This window comes from Chiloscyllium plagiosum, chromosome 6 (assembly GCF_004010195.1).
Source record: "Chiloscyllium plagiosum isolate BGI_BamShark_2017 chromosome 6, ASM401019v2, whole genome shotgun sequence".
NCBI classification, from domain to species: Eukaryota; Metazoa; Chordata; class Chondrichthyes; order Orectolobiformes; family Hemiscylliidae; genus Chiloscyllium; species Chiloscyllium plagiosum.
This window is the reverse complement of record NC_057715.1, coordinates 3,908,373-3,930,376: the sequence shown is the minus strand read 5'-3', so window position 1 is coordinate 3,930,376 and position 22,004 is coordinate 3,908,373.

Sequence of the window (22,004 nt, the reverse complement as noted above, 5' to 3'; positions counted from 1 at the left end):
CTGGGGTACTGTATCAATCTGTGGAGAAGGATGCTGCTACTCCTTTAGTCACTAATCAGAATTTGAAGGTAGTGCTGCAGGAGCTGATCAATGTTGCAGTGAATCTGACAGCAGCATTGCACAGATCAATAACAGAATCCCTATGGTGTGGACACAGACTATTCAGTCCATCAAGTTCACATCAACCCACCGAAAAGCATCCCATCCCCCCCTCATAAACCTGCATTTCCCATGGCTAGTCCAGCTAACCTACACAGGATGAAATAACTTGGCATGGATGATCCACCTCACCTGAACATCTTTGGACTATGGGAGGAAACTGGAGCACCCAGAGGAAAGCCACACAGATAAAGGGAGAATGTACAAACTCCACACAGACAGTCGCCCAAGGGTAGAATCAAACCTAGGTCCCTAACACCATGAGGCAGCAGTGCTAACTACTGAGCCACCGTGCCATTGAATGTGAGTAAATGCCGAAGTTACAGAAATGACTTTCAAAGTGTCACTGGTATAGCACATTCAGCCAATGTCCTGTGAACATAAAGTCTTTAAATTAGTGAAGTAAGCTGCTGAGCTACTTCAGTTTTCAAAATTGTCTTGTCTGCTGATTTCTAACTCTGTTCCGTTTCCATCTTTCTGACCCTGGTGGGTTTCATACAGCTCAGAAAACCTTTACATGAATTTGGGGTCAAATTTACAATTAATTTCCTCTTAACATGTGCCAATGACAGATGTCGTGTTCCCATGAGATGATTGTGCATATTTCTAAATACTCATGAGTTAAAGGCAGAAATCACCGCAATTATGTTGTGGTTTGGCCACACAGATTTTTCTGGTGGATTGAGAGTCCTTACCTCCCTCACCCCAGCACTACTCTCCCTGCCTGTTAATGGAATCTGTCCTCCTTGCAAGTTCAGTTTCTGCCCATGCTGGCCACCTTTCAGCCAACTCCTTCTGGGTTTAGAGTCAGCCTTGAATTTCCAGTTTCAGTTTTACAGCCTTCCACATCTAAAACCTGACAGATGTGAAGATGCTGCTGCAAGGTGACCATCCCAGGATCTCCTGTTTCACAGTGAAATGGTGACTGAATAACTGAGTGATTGAATGGGTGAGTGGGTGAGTTGCCCAGCGGGTGAGTTAGTGAGTGTTTGAGAAGGTGAGTGAGTGAGTGACTGCATGAACATGTGGGTAATGAATGTGTGACCAAAACTTGGAAATTGGAGCAGGAGGAGGGACTTTGAGTCTGCTTGTCTGCCCAATATGATCATGGGCTGGTCCTCTACTTCAATACCCCATGGCTGCTTTCTCCCCAAACTCCTTGATGCCTTCAAACTCTCTCTAACCTTCTCTTCAGTGTTTGGGACTCCACAGCCTTCTGCAGTCAAGAATCCTATAGGTAATTCATGCTTGGAATGAACAAATTATTCCTCATCTCGGTCTGAAATAATATCTGGAGACTCTCCATATCTGGAGACTGTTTCTTGACACTGCAGTTTCCAATTAGAGAAAATGTCATCCCCACACTCAGTCTGTTCAGCCCTGTTGTGTTTCAGTCAGATTTCCTCTCATCTTTCCAACACACATGAATACAGACCTGGTCCTACCAATCTCTCCTTTTAGCACAGTCCTGCCACCCCTTGGTCATCTTTGTCAATCTCTGCTGCACTCCCTCTATGACAAATACATCCTTTCTTAGGAAGGGGGACCATGAGTGCAAGGAATACTTCAGGTCTGGTCTTACCAAGCCATGATCTGAGGAAGGGTCACTGGACCCAAAACGTTAACTCTGATTTCTCTCCACAGATGCTGCCAGACCTGCTAAGCTTTTCTAGCAATTTCTGTTTTTGTTTCTGGTCTTACCAAGGCCCTATATAAATGCAATTGGACATCCCTATTTCTGAACTCAAACCCTCTTGCGATGAAGACCAATATATAATTTGCCTTCTGTTAAGTAGTATACTGATCTTCTGTTTTTCACACTGAAGTGTATAACTTCACATTTAGCAACACGTTATTGCATCTGCCACACATTTTCCACTCACTCAAATTGTGTAAATCATCTCAAACCCTCTCTGCCTCCTCCTCACAACTCATAACCCCAGCTAGTTTTGGATGAGTAGATCAGCAGGTAAGTTCATGTTTGAATAGTTGGCTGGGTGTATGAGTGAATTCTTGAATATGGAATCAGCCGAGGTTTGGGAGAGGGGATCAGGTGAATCGATTGAATCATTGAGGGAGGTTTCGGTGGGGTAGCTGTTTGGGGTGTGGTTATTATTGAGTAAAGGTTAGGATGTTGGGTCAGGTTGAGATGGTAACTGGGTCAGAGTGATTGGATGGGTTTTGTTTCGATCTGCTGTGGGAATGTATTCCTGATGTAGGGCTTATGCCTGGAACTTCAATGCCCCTGCTCCTATGATGCTGCCTGACCTGTGGTACTTTTTCAGCACCACACTTTTCAACTCTGATCTCCAGCTTCTACAGTCCTCACTTTCTCCTGGAGATACATTTAATTTGAGGGAAGTCATGTTAGCAGGGGGTTTAGTTGGGTCAGAGGGTAGGTCACACAGTGATGTAGCTTGTGTCAGGGTGGGTTACCGGAGCAGTCTGTTGTGAAGCTGAGCTCATTTACACTGAGTTAGATGAGGCATTAATTAACTCAACATTTCCTGGGTAAAGATCCACAGCCAGATCCCACATATCTAGTCAAAATCTCTGCAATTGAGTTCAGAGTTGAAAACTTGACCGAGGATCCTGGGCACTGGAAATTAGTCCATCTAAAATCTGATTTCCTGGTCAATTTCAGCTTGTTTTGGAGTTCAGCAGGGGGCCGGGAGGTGATGGGGAATGGGTCCTGAAGCTGATCTGCCGATACCCAGATTTTGACAATAGGATGCCAAAAGACTTCGGCAACATCGATCCTTAAGACATTATTCATTTTGAATTTATTCAACCTACTTAGGATTTCCTGACTATCTTGCAGATATCTTTGTTGGGAAGGTATATGTAGTACATATTGTCCACACACGAGGAAGAATAACTTTCTATTTTGTGTTCATCAAGTTTCCAACCCATTTCTGTCTTTCATGGATTTCAACTCTGAGAGCATCACGGGCCCTGATGAAATAGCTACCCAGCTTGACACATTCTCCAGCCCTGTCTCCGTAACATTTCATTAACTTATGCGCCTCAGTAAAGAATTTTTCCTGTTTTACTTTTCCCACTCATTCAGCTCCCTCTGATCATATATTTAATGGATCTTAGCATGTTTGAGTGACTATCTTCAGCAGCCACTTTTTCGTTTTCTGTAGAATTTCAACAGGTCGGTTTTCCTCTATCTGTTTGTCCAATTTTTGTTCATTTGTTGTACGTCATTGTTGATTATTCAGATATTGTTTGGTCATGTTTTATCTTGAATTCTCAGTGTTTTATCTTTTGTGATGCTGTCCACTGAATTGGTGTCCAATTTTTGCCATAATTCCTTAATTTCATTAAATTTAGCACATTTTTAAATGTTTTACACCTGGTTCCTGGTCTTGACTATTCCAGGCTCCAAGTCTTTGTTACACTTTGCTATACCATGGGTGATGTAATCTTAAACCTGTTGAAGGTATAAGGCATTTTTTTAGGTGAATTGTGAATTTCCAAAAGCTTTCTAAGTTAGCTGGTGTGTTTGCAATTCTTTCACTGTGAGATTGTTGCAGATTAAATGTTAGAATTTGATTACTGATGTTGAGTCTTAAAAGACTTCATGATAGATTTGAAATTGTGCTGAATGGTTATTCCTTGAAGGTTAATTAGCAGTTTTCCAAAAACTTGTGATGTAAGGGAGGAGCTACATAAGACAGGACTGTGTTTTCTACATCTGATTAAAGGAAGAACAAACTGATCAGAATGGCATAGTTCTAAATTTAAATTTAATTCCCAATGTTTAGACTTGAGTTAAACTAATGCAGATAATTATCATCATGAGGCATGCACAACTGGCATTTTCTTTCCCTTTAAAATACTGAGGAAGCACTTGGATAACTCAAAACATTTTGATAAATCATAAATCAAAAACTCAAGTACAAAGAAAAAATAGTTCTATTAGAATTTGAATCATCTGCTTCACACCACATGTATGGTTTTTAATGAGAAGTGAGGTATATTGGTAAATTGTTAGGTCGTATCTTATTGGGGAAAAGACTGATTGATTGTTGTTGAAATCTGTAAATTGATTAATGGATATGGGATCTCAATGTTTTTAGTTGAAAAATGTGGTGCTGGAAAAACACAGCAGGCCAGGCAGCATCCGAGGAGCAGGAGAATCGACGTTTCAGGCATAAGCCCTTCTTCAGGAACCTGAAAAGATTCCTGAAGAAGGGCTTATGCCCGAAACGTCGATTTTCCTGCTCCTCAGATGCTGCCTGGCCTGCTGTGTTTTTCCAGCACCACATTTTTCAACTCTGGTCTCCAGCATCTGCAGTCCTCACTCTCTCCAAGTTGATCTCAATGTTTTTACACAATTTCATTCATGGATGTTTGGCCACATTGTCCAGGTAGGGACTTGGCAGACGAGGTATGTTGAAATTATTTATTTTTTAGGCGATGTCTTGTTCAATGTGATCCCTTAAACAAGTTGGCTTAATCACTTCAAGGTTGGATGTTGAAATCTGTGCTTCATCTTCCTGAGCCATGTGAGAGAAAAGCCTTTAAAAATCAGGAATTCTGAGACCAAGGGACTGGCTACAACCAAAAGCATTGACTGAACAGTGACTAAAAACTGATAGCACCAAGGGGCTTCAGAGGTAAATTTTGACAGGAATTTGCTTTTAAAAATATTTTTTGACAAGTTAGCATCCCAGTCCTATCTGGCCAAAATGAGCAAACAATCCAAATTGAGAATGTTTAAATGTATTGAAATTCCTTTTGCTCTCTTCTCTATTATTTATAAGGATCTACAGATTAGAACAACAGCAGTCTTCTGCAATAAGATCTGGCCTTATAATTTACCCACACACTCATTTCTCATCAAAAGCCATGTATATGGAAAGAAGCAGAGGGGTCAATTTATAGTGGACCAATATTTTCATTGTACTCCAAAATGTTTTGATTTACTCTTCAGTGTTTGTACTTCTGAAGCCAAGGGAAATGCCATCTGTGTAATTATGATGAATATCTTATTTTGCATCAACATAAAACAAAACGTAGCGAGATGAAGGCTGAATTTGCAAGTTTGAATAATCACAATCCTATTATTTGTCTTCAATAGTGTGGTTGCAAAGCCACTTCAGAAACATATTAAAACAATGGCACAGATTCAATGTGTTTTTCTTTTCAGAGGAATATCAGAACATGTTCATGGTGAATAAAGAAAAAACCTTTATATAACGACTTTTACAAACTCAGGACATCCTGAGGCACATTTTAATGCTTCTTTGGAGCCTAGGTATCATTGCAATGTCAGCATTTGTTACACTTGTATAATTACCCTTGAACTAAATAACTTATTAGACATATCCAGAGGCCAGTTAAGAGACAAGTATGATTCATCGACTTTAAAATGGGGAGATTGTACCATTGTGGTAAGGTTTGACTGGGTTAGTAATCTACGAAAGTCGAAAAGTGTGTTACTGGGAAAGCACAACAGGTCAGGCAGCATCTGAGGAGCAGGAATATCAACATTTTGGGCATAAGCCCTTTGTCAGGAATGTTACATTCCTAATGAAGGGCATCTGCCAGAAACGATGACTCTCCTGCTCCTCGGATGCTGCCTGACCTGCTGTGCTTTTCCAGTAGCACACTTTTCGACTCTGACTCTCCAGAATCTGCAGTCCTCACTTTCTCCTAGTAACCTATGAGACCCAGTCTCCACAAGAAATCAAGGCTCTGGTAAAATGGGATTGTATTCCTCAATGGCAGCTGACAGAATTTAAAATCAATTCATAAATCAGGATCATAAAACTTGTCTCGGCATTTGTGGCAATGATCATCCAATATTGCAAGAATCTATCTGGTTGTCTGACATATTTTATGGAAGGCAAATTTGACATTCTTACCAGGTCTGGTCTTTATGTGACTGCAGAGCTACAGCAATGCAGTTGACTCTGAACTACCCTTTAAAATCACCCAGCAAAACTGCACAGCGACTCCCCAGATCCCATGAAAGAATAATTAGAAAAAGAAAAGGTGATTAAGAGCTATCACACCTCACTGGAGCGGTTCACTGGAAATCAATTTGTGCTATTCCTGGAGTTGTCTTAAAAATTAAGATAAGACTCTCCATTGTACCTGCCTTTAAGCCCAGATTGACAGAAAGCACAGACCTGGTTTCTATCCTTAACAAGCATTGTTATATGTTACAAATAAATAGATGCTAACTACAGATAAACATTTATGAACCATTGACATATACTCTACCAGTTAAGCTCCCTTACAAAACTTCCCCTGTGCATGCATACAGACGCAAAAAAATGGTGTTATGAGTGGAGAGAAAGGCTGGATTCAATTCGGCCCAAAGATGTGCAGGTTAGGTGGATTGGCCATGCTAAATTCCCCATAGTGTCCAGGATTGTATAGGTTAGGATTAACCATGGGAAATGCGGTCATATAGGATTGGGGGTATGTGAGTGGGATGCTCTTCAGAGGATCAGTGTGGATTTGATGGGCCAAATGATCTGCTTCCACACTGTAGGGACTCTCTGAATCTTTCCTGATACACAGGGTTTGCTAAGCTCCTTCACTTCATGTTTTCAGGTACTGTTACTTGCTTGCAGGAGGTACAGGTAAATCGGTTCACAATAATAAAGTCTAAGACTTATTGCTTTAAAAAAAAGCAACTGAGGAGGGGTAAAAACCTAGCTTTCATTAGGCTTGAGATGTTTCTTATGACAGAGCAAGGACAGTTTCTCACTCTCTGGCATTCTGACTGTTTCTGACCAAACATTCACATCTATAGGCTGTTCAGATCTTTGGGAGCCAATCACATATTTGTTAGCACCTCTACATTGACAACTGCAAACCATTTCACAGACCTATCAGCTATTTGTTGCTGGATAAATCTCCATTCATACCCACCTCTTGGCTCCTGCTGACCTGCAACTAGACTTCCCCCATTGCTTATACAAACAGCAGTTTCAAGTGGACTCACAATGAATACCAGGAACCTTGTTTGTAAGAAGTAAAGTAATCTTTTCCACAATTCTTGATTTTTAAAATAGTCCTTCTTCCATTTCAATTCACAATCAAAAATACAGAAAAAATAAAGAATATACGGTCTATACAGAGCTCAGTAGTACCATGCACATTTGGCTGATGGTAGCTGTGACATAGTGAAACCAATCAAATTCTGTATGTAATTCTCCATGGCATTAGAAAATGTACTATCTTTACAAATCGTGAAATAACATATCCATATAGATCAAAACGTTTGAAGATTTTACCTCTCAATTAATGGGAACATGGTTCAGAGTTTGGGTTGAAGATTGTTGATATTAATTTGCAGTACTTCTGATTGTTCAATTAATAATATATATGACATTTCATGAGCACTTCTGTGAATATGATCTTCAACTATAATCCTGATGTGAAGTCCGATTAAGTCAGTCTACATGCTGAGAACAGTACATCCAAAAAATTCTGAAACATTGGTTGTATGGAACACCTATGTTGCCATAGCCAAGAACAAGCATTGAAAGATTAGCTATTCTTGTCATTTGTTGACATCATTTTTGCACCAGCACAGATCAGGAATGATTATGAAAAAACAATGATCAAATGTTGTGTCACCGTATTCCTACCAGACCATAGGGGCTGCTCTCTCATTTGAGAGAAATAACTGGTGGTGATTTTACCTGAGGGCACCAGACCTCAGGCAAAGGGAGAGGTTGAGATGGAGAGTCCTTCATGGTAACCTCACCTGGGGATGGGAATTGAACCCATGCTGTTGGTATCACACTGCTTCACTAACTAACCATCCAAGCTAAACTGACCCCCAATAACCAAGCATGTGTAACAGAAAGAAAACATGAACAGCAACCCAGCCATTTTAGCAAGAGAAACAGCAAGATATTAATATTAACCTTGAAATATGCTGTTATAAAATTTATCTCAATAGATCAATGCCATGCCATTCATTTGAATTCCTTAATATTTGGGAGCCCTATAAAGCAAATGACAAACAACTTGAAGAGAGGTGAGAAATTTATATCAATATTGAAAAAACAATCTGCAATGACCCTCAATAGATTAAACAGAAAGAAACTAGATAAAGAAATAATGATAGATTGGAGATGAAATGGCAAGTACATTGATCTGATTTTCAAGCTTTTGAGCAGTTTTATTCTTTAACTCCTAAAGCTGTAAAATAAAACACCCCAAGTTATTTGCCAAAGGGAATCATTCACATCTTACAGTATCAAATACATTACAAATAAAATCCCATAAAAGACAATGGATGCAAAAGAAGATTTTTGACAATGTTTTGATTGGTTTTGAGATTTTGATTTGCCAAACTTGCAGCTCCAACAACAATAAACTGTTTTTACTTCTTAAGAAAGGACCCCTGCTGAATTTTTTGGATAGTGCCTCTTAACATCTCTGTGAAAGTCCGTGGAGAAAATGAGGCAGAACGTCCAAAATCAACAAAGTGAAGCCAGTGCAATTTTTCATCATAAACCAGGGCTGTGTTATGATCAAGTGGGAACAGGTCAAATGGCTGCACTCTTTTCCCACACATTTGACTGCAGCAGGTTTTTCTATAAAATATGTATTTGCCGTTCAGTGACTGTTTCACTGTTTACATGCTGTGATAATGAAATACACAACTGAACAGATTTCTTTGAATGTGTTTTTCTTAAAGTAAAAGATTTTTTTTGAAACTGTGCTTTAACTTTGAGGTAAAAATGAAAAATGCTGACTTAAACACACATGCACATGCACACACACACACACAAACACCATTAATCCCACATACCAAATGGTTTCTCAGCATCTCATTAAGGGCAAAACCAAAGTCAACATGCCTCTGCCACTCATCTTAATATCATCAAAAATCCCGACACAGATGCCCCAATTCTCGAACTACTGAGTAAAACCAATAGCACCTCAGAATTAGAGAAGACTTGGAAGTCATAATATTCCATAACTAAATCTGTCAGCTCTTGAAAGATTTTACGATTTGGGGTGGTGTCTCAGGAAACATTAGGCTCCTAATAACTGAAAAAGCTGCAGGTCCACAAGCTATCAGGAGAATAACTCATTGCTTTTCATCTGCCCCAATGTAATTTCCCTGGAAAAACTAACACATTCTTTCCACATTCTAAGCCCAGTTTTAAATGACAGGATCAAATGAGTCAAGCTTCCCAAATAACGACAGAATGCCAGAAATGCTTACCCCAACTCAAAGACAAGTGGTGTAAGCAAATTTCTTCTGGAGCATTTTTTTTCTCTCATCACCACAGAGGCCAGTATCTCCTCACTAAATCACCCCGTACTTACACATGTATAGTATTTGACACTGGTTTGGCTTCCTCAGAGAAAGCTCTCAGAGTGAGCAGAACCTCTGACCCTCCTGTTTATATCTGTCAGCCAGGGCTCCTGATTAGACCAGGTTAATGGCCCCAATTAGTGAATTCATATTCTATGATGTCCACCAGGCTGACCTTATTCCAATCACAGCAAGTGTAATGGAAGAGAGGTTAGTTATGATGCAAAAGCAGGAGGGGTGTCCCTGGGAGTGAGTAAGAAGCTGGGAGAGGTCTGGAAGGGCTAGTTATGTCTGGGAGGGTGTAGTCTGAGAGAGATCTTGATTGAGATCAACTAAAATAAACAAATTAATATTCTGCTTGTAAAATCGTGAACAGAAAAAGTTCAGCACCAACCCGCCTGTGTATTGCAACTTTTATTTATATATTAGTTTCTGAATTAAATCCTTCCTGAACTAAAAATACTTCATTGGTGTTACTTAATCTTGCCACAAATTACATATGGCAAATAACAGTCACTTACTCATGTTACTGATTTTGTCCCTTCTGCTATATTTTTGTCTCTTTTTCTTCTTGACTGCACCTCTCTCTTTACCTCTTTTAGTTTCTCTCTCAATCCATTCAGTGGCTCTCTGTGGTGAGCTGCTTAACATTTAATTGGATGGATATTGAGGGTGGCATGAATTGAGACATAGGAAGGAAAGGAAGAACAGCTGCCAAACTCCTCCTTCCCATTCCCTTGCACGTTATTTTTATCCAAATAATTACCTTCTTGAGTGCTTCAGTTGAACCTGTCATTACTCTATTTCCAGGCAGTGCATTCCATGCTCTAACTGCTCCCTGAGTGGAAATGTTTTTCCTCATTCTACACTAGCTTCTTTTGCACATTACTTCAAATGCACACCCTTTGGTTCTTCACCCTTTTACAAGAGGGAAGTTCCTCCCTATTTATTTTGTTCAGTCTATGTATGATTTTGAAAGTTGTTATCAGTTCTCCTCTTTGTTTCTTCTCTCCCGGGAGAACAGTCACAATGTCTTCAATATATTCTCATGACTGAAGTTCCTCGTCCCTAGAATCATTCCTCTACACTGCTTCTGTACTTTTGTCAATTCATTTGCAACTGTCCTATAACATGGCACCCACAACTGCACACAATACTCTAGCTGAGGTCTAAAAATTATCTGTGCAAATGTGTCAACATCATGTCCTTGCACTTGCAGTCTAAGTCCCTATTAATAAAACTGAGGATACTGTATCTTTACCTAATGTCTCTCTAATTGTCCTGCCACCTTCAATAATATGAGGATGTAAACATCCCTCTATTCCTGCACCCACCTTAGAATTCGATCCCTTTATTGTCTTTCAATGTTCTTCTGGCTAAAATGTATCATCTCACACCTCTTTACATCAAACCTCATCTGCCATCTAGCTGCCCTTTCCATCAACATGTATTTCTGGAGTTCTACATTGTTCTCCTCGCAATTTACAATTCATTGGCATTTCGTGTCAGTAGTAAACTTTGAAATTGTCCTCTCCTAAACTGCAAGATTGAGTTCATTAACATAAATCAGGAAAAGCAAGGGTCCCATTACTGCCCCTTAGGAAGCTGCACTACAAACCTACCTCCAGCCCAGAAAATATCCATTGATAATTTTACTCTCAATCTCCTGACACTCAGCCAATTTTGTATCCATGATACTACTGAATGTTTTATTCCATAACTGATAACTTTCCTCATAAGTCTGTTGTGTGGCATTTCATCAACTTTCTCCTGAATGTCCATGTACATGATGTTAATAGCTTTACCCTCACTGAGCCTCTCTCTTACCTCTTCAAAAAGCTTCAACAAGTTTTCCTCTTTAGAAATCTAAGCTGACTCTTATTCATCAGTCCACCTGTTTGCATGTCATTAATTCTATCTGAATAATTGTTTCTGGAAGCCTTATGGAATCTCTACGGTGCAGAAAGAGGCCATTCAGCCCATCAACTCTGCACTGTGCCTCTGAAGAGCTTCCTACCCAATCCTACCCCATTCCCGTATTCCCATATTTAGCATGGCCAGCCACTAAGCCTGCACATCCCTGGGTACTCTGGGTAATTTCCCATGGCCAATCCAACTAACCTGCACATCTTTAGACCGTGGGGTGGCGGGGGGGGGGGGGGGGACCTGGAGCATCTGCAGGAAGCAAACATGCAAACTTCGCACAAACTGTCGTCCAAGGCTAGAATTGAACCCGGATCTCTGGCACTCTGAGGTAGCAGTGCTAACCATTGTCATGATGTTTGCAATTCTCCAGTCCCCCGGCACCACTCCTGATTCCAGAAATAACTGCAAGTGTGTAGCGAGCACTCCTGTAATTTCCACCCTCACTTCATTCAAAATCTATCAATGCATCTCATCCAGTCCCGTGCCTTGTCAACTTTAAGTACCAATAATCTACTTTTGCTTTATCAATTTTGTAATCTGCTGGTATCTGCCTTCTCTCCTGTACTACTATGGTCTAACTACAATCCCTCTCTTTGGTAAATACAGGGCTAAAGTCTTTGTGTAACACCTCAGCTGTTCCCCTGCCTCCTGGTGTAATTCACCTTTTTGGTCCCAAATCAGTCCTGCTCCTCCTTTCAAGAATCTATTTATGTGAACATTTAAAAAGAACCATGGGGCACCTCTTTATGTTGGTTGTCATCTTTCTTTTGGAATAAAATCTATCTGGCTCAGCCTTAAAAAAAATTCAAAGACTCCCATCACCTCTTCAGGAAGAGACAGACTAAGAGTCACTACCTTCTCTGAGGAAAGAAAAAGGTTGCCCAAGCTCTGCTTTATCTGGGTGCCCTTTGATTTCTAAAGGTTTTAGATTCCTGTGAAGACCCCTTGGGATTTTAAACATCTCAATCAAGTTGCCTCTGTCTCTTCTGAACTCCAGTTGAAGTAAGACTAGGCTGTTCAACATTTCCTACTAGAACGACCCTCTCATTGCAGGGCATAATATGATACAATTTCTCCGAACTGCTTTCAGTGTATTAACATCCTTCCTGAAATAAGGTGCTAAATAATGTAGACAGTTTGCCATTTGTGGTCTCACCCTGTGTAAATGAAGCATAACTTTGCTGGTTTTGTACTCTGATCTCCTTGAACATGGACTGCAGTGATTCAAGAAAACAGCTCACCACCACCTTCTCAAGGGCACCTAGGAACAGGGAGTAAATGGTGGGCCAGCCAATCATACCCATGTCACCATGAATGAATTAAAATACATATAAAACTGCCTTCTTTATGATTTATAAGATAAAAGGAAATAAATAGATGGGAATGGACTGAAATTCCATGTTGTTTAAGGATCCTCTTTCTTGACCTTTTCCCTCAGCTGAGGTGTGGTGACCCTCAGGATAAATGACCACCAGTTATCTCCTTCTGTGGTCCACTAGGAATCTGTTGACCTTCCCTGGGGGTCAGTTGGTATGTTTATGATATAGCACAGGTTCAATTCCCACCCGGGTTGAGGTTACCAGGAAGGGCTGTCTTTCTCAGCCTCTCTTCACCGGAGATGTGGTGACCCTTAGGTCAAACTACCATCAGCTGTCTTTCTCACTCAATGAGAGAGTAGCCCTGTGGTCGTTAAACATTTTAAACTTGAACACGGTTGTAGAGAATAACCTTTAAATCTTGTGATTCAGTTTGAGATGAGGATTTGGGTTTCAGATTCCATGAATTTGATTTTTCACCAGAAACATTGGAAATGGAACTGAGGGCACTAAACTACTATAGCCTCACCCTCCAGGGCAGAGGGACACCCCTAAAATTCAAATAGTTCCAGATGATATTCATTGGATGCTCCAGGCATTTATACTAGGCATCACAATTACAACTGAATTGCATTTGTTTATCAGATAAGCTCCAATAAGGTATGATGGCACATAAAAGGTTATTACACAAGGCAGGAGAAAATGATTATAAAGATAATGTATCAGCATGGATTAAGGATTGGTTAACACACCGAGGACAGAAAGATCAATGGGTCTTTATCAAGCTGGAAAGATGTAACTAATGGATAGTCACAAGGATCAGTCTAGGACCCCAATTAGGGCCTGAATTATTTACCATCTGTATTGGTGACAATAAAAGACGAGGCACAAGGTAATGTATTCAATTAGTTATAATTATGACACAAGGAAACTTCAACGGGATATGGACAGGTTGAACAAGTAGGCAAAGACTTGGCAGGTGGAGTTTAATGCAGAAAAGTGTGAGGTCATGCACTTTAGTAGAAAGAATCAAAAGGCATGTTATTATTGAAGTGGAAAGAGGCTCCATAAAATTCAAATGAGGGATCAGTGTATTTTTGTGCATGAAACACAAACTGTGAGCATGGAAATGCAGCAAGTAATTAAGAAGACAAATGAAAGGTTAGAGCTTAAAAATAGAGGAGTCAGGTTACAACTGTACAGACTGTTGCTGAGGTCACACTAAGAATATTGTGTAAAGGTTTGGTCCCACTATGTAAGAAAGAATACACTGCCGTGGATCAAAAGGGATTCACTGGGCTGATTCCTGGAATACACGATTCAACTTACCTGGAACAGGTAAACAGGTTAGGTCTTTATTCATTAGCGTTTAGAGAAATAAGGGGTGATCTTATTGAATCAGCGAAGATTCTGAGGGGCTTGACAGGGGAGGTTTGAGAAAACATTTCCACTTGTGGAATAATCTTGAACTAGGAGACATAGCTACAGAATATGGAAACACTTGCTTGAAACTAAGGTGCAAGGGTAGTGACTTTGCGAAATTCTCTAGCCTGGGGAATTGTAGATGCTAGATCTCAGAGAATACTTTAAGTGGAGATAGTCATATTTCTTTGAATTATCAAAGAGTTGAGAGCTATGTGGAGCTGGTTTGAAAGAAAGATTGAACCTGGGGTCAGTCTGCCATGACCTTATCGAGTAGTGGGGTGGCTTCAGGGAACAAATATTTTACTTTTGTTCCTATTTCTCATATTCACAAGGTCTTATTTATTCATAATGATCAGTAATAATTTAAAATAAATGATGCCTGATGAATGAAGGATAAGAATTGAGAATCACTCATGAATGTTCTGAAGTAAATTATGTTCCTGCTTCAGAAAGGAAGAGATGACACCACTTTACCACAGAACAGACAAACATTGAACATTAACGGCTACAATAATCAAATAAGGAAACATAGGAAATGGCCATTCAGCCTCTCAAATCTTCCTACACCCTTTAAAAGACATTTGGACAGGTACATGAGTAGGAAATATTTAGAGGGATATGGGCTAAAAGCTTGAGAATGGGACAAGTTTTGTCTGGGAAATTTGGTTGGCATAGCTGAGTTGGGCCAAAGGGTCTGGATGACTCCACAGCTATGATTCAGCCAACTCTATCATTGAGCAATAAAAACAAAATGCTGGAAATACATAAGCAGCATCTGTCGAGAGAAAACAAAATTAAATTTTCACAGTTATCACCTATCATCGCCATCAACTTGAAATATTAAAAAGCTGCTAAATCTGCGGAGTATGTTCACCATTTTCCATTTTTATTTCAGATTTGAAGCATCTGCAAGTATTTATGTTAATTAGTTTTGAAAGTTACTATGAAAGTCATGTTTCCCTCCTTATCAGGCAGCACATTTCCAATACCAAGTACTTATTGCCCAATATCACACAATTGTCACGTCATCTCTGATTTGTTAATCACTAAAAATATGGTTATTAATTTCATTTGAATGTGCCCAACTATTTCAACAATCTTTCTTTGTCCTCATGGAAAATATTACTACTTTTTACTACTGCTCTGTAATTCAATAAGATCATGGTTGTTCTTTTACATCTCTACACGTACAGCGATGTAACTGCCTTCACCAATCCTCTGATAACCTTTCTACTTTTAATATGCCGATGCATACAGACTTGCAAAGGTACAAATAAATAAATAAAGAGAAGGGGGAGGCCATTCAACCCATCGAACTAGAGTTTGATTGTAACTGCCAATCCGCATTTAGTATCTAAGACTTTTCTGTTCACATGCTCATTGTTGATTGGTGTCTTTCTCTTACCAATGACCGAATTATGCAACTACATACATTGTCATGATTTATATGAATCTCAATGTACTGCAGAAACATTTGCAATCCCCCACTCCACTGGCATATTCTCAAGAGGAACATACCTTTGCAACTTCCAATGTTACAGCCTAATGATGTAACCTCAGTGACCAAGGATGCTTTTAGTCAAGTCCAGGTGACCTACCTATTTTAAGTACTGTCAACCTTCTTAGTAACCATTCTTAATCTATTTTTATCACATTCATTATCATGAAAACATCTTTGTAGATTTGGCAAAATCCTATTCCTTGGTGAATACAAAAGTATAATACACCTTTCCTACCTAAACACATCCCCGATTTGTGTGTAGCTGCCTTCACCAATCCTCTGACAACCTTACTATTTTTAATATGCCTATACATAGAGGCTTGCAAATAAATAAATAAAGGGAAAGGGGAGGCCATTCAATCCATTGAACCAGGATCTGATTGTAACTGCCGATCCACATTCCCACCAATACCTGATCACCTTCCATTCTTTACTCACGAAGAACTCACCTGCAACTGCCTGAAAAATATTTAGTGACTCTGCTTCCACCACCTTTACATGTCAAGAGTTCCAAATACTCATGACAGTCTATGAGAAAAGAATATGTCATCTCAATTTTAACTGGGGTCTCCTGATTTTTAAACAGAGACCCATAGTTCTAGAATCTCTAACAAGTGGAGACTTCTTTCCACATCGACTCTGTTAAGAACCTTGATCTGATATATTTCAATCAAGTCATCGCTTACTCTTTTAAACCCCAGCTGATACAGATCTATCCTATGCAGGTGTTTCCTCAAAAGATAACCCACTCGCTTTGGCTGTTGGTCATGTGAACCTTCTCTCAAATGCTTCCAATGCATTAATATCTTTCCTTTGTAATTTGCCTGAGAGTGCACAAGGTAAAAGTGAGGACTGCAGATGCTGGAGATCAGAGCTGAAAATGTGTTGCTGGAAAAGCGCAGCGGGTCAGGCAGCATCCAAGGAGCAGGAGAATCGACGTTTCGGGCATGAGTTCTTCTTCAGGAATGAGGAAAGTGTGTCCAGCAGGCTGAGATAAACGGTAGGGAGGAGGGACTTGGGGGAGGGGCGTTGGAAATGCGATAGGTGGAAGGAGGTCAAGATATGGACTTAATTTCACCAAAACGTTTTGTCAAGTTTCATGATGGGTTCCTTTGTGTGAGGCTTAGAGGGGTTTTGTGTGCTGTCATCCTAGAATTGCCTCATTAACCAGGTAACAGGAATGAAGAAGGGCTTATGCCCGAAACGTCGATTCTCCTGTTCCCTGGATGCTGCCTGACCTGCTGCGCTTTTCCAGCAACACATTTTCAGCTCTGATCTCCAGCATCTGCAGACTTCACTTTCTCCACCAGGATGAAATAACCCATTCAGCTTCTGGGTATGAGGCAGTTCTGTACAACACATAAAACTGGGATGGTCTAGTTGATCTATTGTATCCGTTGCTCCTGATGCGGTCTCCTCTACATTGGGGAGACTGGACGCCTCCTAGCAGAGCATTTTAGGGAACATCTCTGGGACACCCGCACCATTCAATTCCCCCTCCCACTTGGCCAAGGACATGCAGGTCCTGGGCCTCCTCCACCATCGCTCCCTCACCATCCGAGACCTCATCTTCCGCCTCGGAACACTTCAACCCCAGGGCATCAATGTGGACTTTACCAGTTTCCTCATTTCCCCTTCCCCCACCGCACCCCAGTTCCAAACTTCCAGCTCAGCACTGTCCTCATGACCTGTCCTACCTGCCAATCTCCCTTTCCGCCTATCCACTCCAGCCTCCCCTCTGACCTATCACCTCCATCCCCACCCCATTCACCTATTGTACTCTTTGCTACCTTCCCCCACCCTCCTCTCTGACCTATCACCTCCATCCCCACCCTCATTCACCTATTGTACTCTTAGCTACCTTCTCCCCAGCCCCACCCACCCCAGATTTATCTCTCCACCTTGGAGGCTTCCTGCCTCTCTCCCTGATGAAGGGCTTTTGCCCGAAATGTCGGTTTTCCTGCTCCTTGGATGCTGCCTGACCTGCTGTGCTTTTCCAGCACCACTCTAATCTAAACTCTGGTTTCCAGCATCTGCAGTCCTCACTTTTGCCAAGCTGATCCAGTAGCCTGCCTTTCAGTTCCTTATTTATTTCTATGGCCTCAATTTTCATGGGATGGGGATAGTTAGAATTGAGGTGGGGAAATAGTAAGGATACGAGGAAGCTCAGTAGCAGGTGATCAACCAGGTAATGTCGCCAACATGGAGGCACTTTGGTCAAAGAGTAGACTCTCATTTCAATAAGTCCTGCAGAATTACACCGATCGCATTGACTCCCTGGGTAGCAACTGAGATTCACAGTTGGAAGCAGGAAGTCAGCGCTGTGAACCTCTGGAAATAGACTTCAGCAATCAATGTGTGGAGGATATTCCTAGCTTTAGAAACAGAAGGGCAGGTCAGAGCTTCGTAAATTGAAAATTAGGAGAGCTCTAAGCATGACAAAGTCTGAGGATTCCCTGAAGTGGTCTCAAGTTCATCCTTCTGCTGTGCATGTGGACTTTGAAAACAAGAGAGTGGTGCTGGAAAAGCACAGCAGGTCAGGCAGCATCCAAGGAGCAGGAGAGTCGATGTTTTGGGCATAAGCTCTTCATTAGGAAGCCCTTCATAAGCCTCATTCCTGATGAAGAGCTTATGCCCGAAACCTCTTCTAGCCAATTGGATCCCAATACTGTGATATTGCTGCCAACAGCCCAGCACTCTTCCTCAATAGATTCTAAAAATCCCAAAATGACACCAATGGCATTTTCAGGGTGTAACATTTGAATCTTAAACAAAATAAGAATTTTAAAAAGCTGCACATGCTGGAAATCTGAAAGTAAAACAGAAATTGGTAGAGAAACAACGTCAGTCTTTCAGGTCCAATGGCCCTTATTTAGACGGATCATTGGATCCAACACACTAACAAATTTCTCTCTCCACAGATGTTGCTAGTCCTGTTCAGTTTCTCCAGCAATTTCTGATTTTGTTTTGAATCTTAAATAACTTTTTACCTGTCTCTTCAAAGACCTGAAATGCCATCATTAATATTATGCACCGCTAATATTGCAACTGATTGAAATGTGAAAGTCAACTGTTAATATTTTGACCCTTCAGTCAATCCTTTCTTCCTTGTTTGTGAGAAAGGATAATAATTGAGACACATTTACCTGCTGCAGTTTGCTCCAGTGCTCTTTTCCTGGTTTGTCTCTCCATGTATGAGAAATGGAATTCAATACCAGAAAGAAATTTAAGATTAAAGAGCTCAGGACCAGCTGGGCTACCTTATTGTCTCTATTTCCATCCCCATTTTCATCCTTTCTGTTTCCCCTTGCTCCTGAACCACTTGGAGAGAGTGGGGAGTTCAGATACTGGAGAGTGGAGCTGGAAAAAGCACAGCAGGTCAAGCAGCATCAGAGGAGAAGGGGAGTCGACATTTTGCGATGAAAGATTCCATACCTGAAACTTTATCTCCCCTTCTCTTCTGATGCTGCTTAACCTGCTGTGCTTTTTCCAGCTCCACACGTTACCCATTCTGAGGCCACTCTCTTGCTTCCCCTCTCTCTTTGCTCCCTTTATATTCCATCTTTGTTTCTTCATCACCCACTGGCCTCTCCTTTGAAAAGATTTCTGCATTCCTCTTGTATTAACATATCTAACTATGATGTTGGCAGCAAGTTACTCAATTCATGGACACGTATAAAAGCAAGCAAACAATCTGCCCGATCTCAGGTGCTCCATCGCCTTCACCTTGCTATTACCAATTTTTCACCAAGGGTTCCTCCTTTCTCCCAGACAAGTTTTATTTACACTCTTCTGACATGTTCCAATTTATTGGGCCTTTTCCTTACAATCAGCTGTTTCAATACTTGGTCTACCACATTTATAGATCTCTAATCTGGTGTTTGCAGGTAAATCTGTCCTGTACATGAATATATAAACTTTTTTACAACCATTTGTCCTCATATAAGTGACATTAAATTCAATAATAGCATGGAAAATCCATGGCCTAAGTTAATTTATGGAGGGATGTGATTAAGTGCTTCAAATGCATTATTTTACTTGTGATTGATGTTTGCAGTGAGATTTAGTCAGTCCTTCATTTCGACTTTCTTTTAGTTGTGATGCATGCCTGGAGATAAGTCTGTTACTTTATTTTTCCATTTCATTACCAAGCTCTGAAAAATTATTTACATTCCATGTATTTTCGCTTGAACCTACTATAAAGGCCACTCCAGTTAATCTAGATATTATTAGAAGGGGTATTGTTTTGTATTTCAGTCATCGACTGATTTTTAATGTATTTAAATATTATGTAATAGGTTTGCCTTAATGGAAAAAAAAGTTGATAAATGAGATCATTTAATTTCCACTATTGCATCCCAATAAACTGACTTCAACTCAATAATGCTCCTTTAAATAGGCTATTTCTGCTCTTACTGGTTTTATTAATCAAATATAGATTATTTAATAACCTTACATTACAATAGAAAATATTGAATCAGATCTGAAGCACAATCCTTGTCAATAAGCTTGAGGAGTGTATTGGGATTTTGTTTATGTCCTGTTGTCTAATCAACAACATATTACACAGAAGCCATTTGGAAAATTTCCTGAACTTTTGACAATCTGACATCTAACCATTAGCTTCTTGCCTTATTGACTGTTTGAATTAATGCTTGTCGGCTTTAGCCGTGCTCTTTCATTTCAATAGCCAGCTTCCTTTTTTTTCACAATTTTTGACTTTCATGTTTGGTTGAAAGTTAAATTGAGGTCTGGTCTCTCAGGTGAATATAAAAGTCCACAGGGCACTCCTTCAAACAGGAGAAGAGGGGTCATTCGTGACGTCCTGACCAATATTCATTCCTCAATACGCATGACATAAGCAGACTATTTTGTCATGGTCATATTGCTATTTGTGTTATCTTTCTGTGCAGAACTTGGCTGTCACATTTCCTACACTGTGGTTACATTTAATAAGTATTTCATTGGTTGAAAAATGCTCTGTGAGATCTGGTGGTCATGAAAAGTGCTTTATAAGTGAAAGTTATATTTAGAACATAGAACATAGAACATAGAAGAATACAGCGCAGTACAGGCCCTTTGGCCCTCGATGTTGCGCCGATCCAAGCCCACCTAACCTATACTAACCCACTATCCTCCATATGCCTATCCAATGCCCGCTTAAATGCACTTAAAGAGGGAGAGTCCACCACTGCTACTGGCAGGGCATTCCATGAACTTACGACTCACTGAGTGAAGAACCTACCCCTAACTTCAGTCCTATATCTACCCCCCCCCCCTTAATTTAAAGCTATGCCCCCATGTAATACCCGACTCCATACGCAGGAAAAGGTTCACACTGTCAACCCTATCTAACCCCCTAATCATCTTGTACACCTCAATCAAGTCACCCCTAAACCTTCTTTTCTCTAATGAAAACAGCCCCAAGTGTCTCAGTCTTTCCTCATACGATCTTCCTTCCACACCAGGCAACATTCTGGTAAACCTCCTCTGCACCCGTTCCAGTGCCTCCACATCCTTCCGATAGTATGGCGACCAAAACTGCACACAATATTCCAGATGCGGCCGCACCAGAGTCTTATACAACTGCATCATGACCTCAGGACTCCGGAACTCAATTCCTCTACCAATAAAAGCCAGTACGCCATATGCCTCCCTCACCGCACTATTTACCTGGGTGGCAACTTTCAGAGATCTGTGTACATGGACACCAAGATCCCTCTGCTCATCCACACTACCAAGTATCCGACCATTAGCCCAGTACCCCATCTTTTTGTTATTCTTCCCAAAGTGAATCACCTCACACTTAGCTACATTGAATTACATTTGCCACCTTTCTGCCCAGCTCTGCAGCTTATCTATATCCCGCTGTAACCTGCCACATCCTTCCTCACTGTCAACAACTCCTCCGACTTTCGTATCATCCGCAAACTTGCTCACCCAACCTTCTAACCCCTCTTCCAGGTCATTTATAAAAATGACAAACAGCAATGGTCCCAAAACAGATCCTTGCGGAACACCGCTAGTGACGGCACTCCATGAAGAAACTTTGCCATCAACTACTACCCTCTGTCTTCTTCCAGCCAGCCAACTCCTAATCCAAACCTCCAACTCACCCTCAATGCCATATCTCCGTATTTTCTGCAATAGCCTACCATGGGGAACCTTATCAAACGCCTTACTAAAATCCATATATACCACATCTACCGCTTTCCCCTCATCAACCCCCTTCGTCACCTTTTCAAAGAATTCAATAAGGTTTGTGAGGCACGACCTGCCCTTCACAAAACCATGCTAACCAAATTGTTATTAAGTACAAGGACGTTGAAAATACACAATTACTTTCCCTTGTATTAATATTGTTAACTGA